A 2,763-nucleotide genomic window follows, 5' to 3' on the forward strand; every position below is an offset into this window, starting at 1 on the left:
GAACTCTGGTTCTCACGCCTGCTTAGCAAGCGAGCACGTTTAGCACTGAGTCATCTCCCCTGCCCTGCATTTTCCTTTTAACTTATGATATATTCAGCTTACCGTGGCTCATTGAAATGTGACCCCAGAAGTCAAGAAGCACTTGGACACGGCTAAAGCCACAACTGATCTTTCAGTTAAACGTGAATAATTCACCTGGCCTCGGGACATAAGAACTTCCTTTTTTAAAAAACCTGACAAGCTGAAGCTAAATAAACAATTCACCCATGATGAAGAGAAAGAGTGTAGCTACCTGACTGTTGTCATTAATGAAGCCACTAGCTCAATGGTATGCAGGGCCAAATGTCAAAGGATGGAACCAGGAAACTGTATTGGATGAAATTGTCGTTTCAGGACAAGTACCAGCAATTTCATATAATGTGGTCAGATACAATGGAAGCCACACAGCACTGACATTAACCTACTGAACACAATTCAACACCATAGTTGTATATAAAGACCTCTTGTGATCTCCAGTGTTTGAACTGAATTGGTCCAGTGGGGCGTGGTGGTACATGCCTGTTACCCAACATTTGGGAGGTGGAGGCAAGAAACTCAGGAGCCCAAAGTCACCCTTGGCTACTTAGAAATTTTGAGGCTGGCCTGAACATCGAGAGAACCTGCCTCAAATTTTCTTTTTAAGAAAAAGGAAAAAAAAAAGAGGGAAAGAAAGGAGTTGTTCAGTCAGTAGAGTGCTTGCCTACCATGTATGAAGTTCAGTACCACATACACTGAGTCTAAGCTTTTGATCCCATCACTCAGGAGGCAGAAGTTGAAGGATCAAGAGTTTAAGGTTGTCCTTGGGAGCTGGAACCCCAGAACTCACATTAAAAAGCTGTATGATGGCACATGCTTGTAATCCCAGTCTTGGGGAGGTGGAGACAGATGCATATCCAGGACTCACTGGCGAGCTAGCTTAGCCTACCTGGTCCATTCCAGGACAATGAGAGATTTTGCTTCAAAACAAAAAGATGCTGAACAGCATGCTGAGGAATGACAAAGGCATCCAAGCTTGTCCTGTGGCTCCCAGATGTGCACACATACATGATCCCTATGTGGAGGAATGAACTTAACTCTTGCAAGTTGTCCTCTACTGCCACAAGTGTGCAATAACGTGTGTGTGCCAAATCCTACACACACACACACACACACACACACACAGAGAGAGACAGAGAGAGAGAACAAAGAAATGTTTGTTTTTTAAGCAATAATGATAAATTGCTGGTCCATAAATTCAACACATTACACAGGTATAAAAACAAAACAAACAAACAAAAAACAGCTCCCCCCAAACTACAGCACTGTGATAAAATATAGATTCCTTAAAACCTCAAATGTAAGTAGACTACTCCGTCCTGTCACCTTTCACAGAGAAAGGACAGATGGGGAAACCCTGTATGGGACAAAGAAGGAATCTAGCAAGAAGGCAGGATGGATCATAAATAGATGGATAGAAAGAAAGAAAGTGTAGTTCAGGTGTGACAATGTGAAAAAAATGATGGCCTGCAGGTGAGCGAGCATTAGAGGCACTGGACTGAGAGAGGACCAGATGACAGAAAAGGCAGCCCTTGGACACACAGTAGGAATGGAAAAGCAATAAAAGGGAACCTGAGTGAGTCCACACAGACCCAACACCAAGTATCAGTACTCTTCTTCCTCCACAAACACACAAAGACACCCACTAATGAAATCACACTAGGGCCTGTGGTCAACAGGTTATCTCTGAATCATGTAAATGACCTAAATCAGCCAAAGCAATTGAGGGGACTAGTGAGACAGCCAGATTAAAGGTGCAGCCTGAGTTACACAGTGAGACCCTCTCACAAACAAACAGGCAAAATAAGCTGTAGTAACAAACATAATAGGAGCAACAACAGCGTCCCACTAACAACCACGAGTCCAATCCCAGATACGATACTTTACACAGAAAAGCACTGCACACCTGTGCTCACTTCAAACCTAACGAGTCAGGAAAAGGAGAAATCTGAGTCCATGCAAGTGTTTAATAATCCACGTACATCCTTCAAAAGACTGGGAGTGCTGGATTGAGTGGGTCAAACAACACTGCCTGCAGCACCATCAAAATTCCTAATTACAAATACTTCACACTTTAGTGTGAGAACTAGTGTACAGTTAATATGTACAAAAAGTGGTTTATATATACTTAATTCCTTAAAACATCTCACTTGAAGTTTTCTCAAATTTTAAACTGAAATGTTTTAAAGTCGCAGTTACCATTTCGTCCCAGGCTTCTGTTTCTTTCCTCAGAGGTGGTTCAAACTGTAACTTGTCAACTGCAAATACAGAACAGGTGTGTAAATATAGATGCACACAGCCATCATCTAGAACAGATGTGTAAATACGGATGCACACAGCTAACATCTAGAACAGGTGTGTAAATATGGATGCACATAGGTAACATCTAGAACAGGTGTGTAAATATGAATGCACACAGCCATCATCTAGAACAGGTGTGTAAATATGGGTGCACACAGCCATCATCTAGAACAGGTGTGTAAATATGAATGCACACAGCCATCATCTAGAACAGGTGTGTAAATATGGGTGCACACAGCCATCATCTAGAACAGGTGTGTAAATATGGGTGCACACAGTCATCATCTAGAACAGGTGTGTAAATATGGATGCACACAGCATCATCTAGAACAGGTGTGTAAATACGGGTGCACACAGCCATCATCTAGAACAGGTGTGTAAATATGG

At 42.3% G+C, this 2,763-nt stretch overlaps 1 long non-coding RNA gene across 4 annotated transcripts in view; it reads right to left on the reverse strand.

The window, feature by feature from the left end:
• Positions 1 to 2,763, reverse strand: part of LOC126495792 (uncharacterized) — a 37,236-nt gene that overhangs the window by 17,000 nt on the left and 17,473 nt on the right. For all 4 annotated transcript variants that reach the window (XR_007590233.1, XR_007590232.1, XR_007590231.1 and 1 more), the window contains exon 7: positions 2,275 to 2,333. This is a non-coding gene — a long non-coding RNA (uncharacterized lncRNA). The remainder of the gene's footprint in view (positions 1 to 2,274; positions 2,334 to 2,763) is intronic.

This window comes from Alexandromys fortis, unplaced genomic scaffold (genome assembly GCF_014885135.2).
Source record: "Alexandromys fortis isolate MF-2015 unplaced genomic scaffold, M_Fortis_MF-2015_v1.1 scaffold_629, whole genome shotgun sequence".
NCBI classification, from domain to species: domain Eukaryota; kingdom Metazoa; phylum Chordata; class Mammalia; order Rodentia; family Cricetidae; genus Alexandromys; species Alexandromys fortis.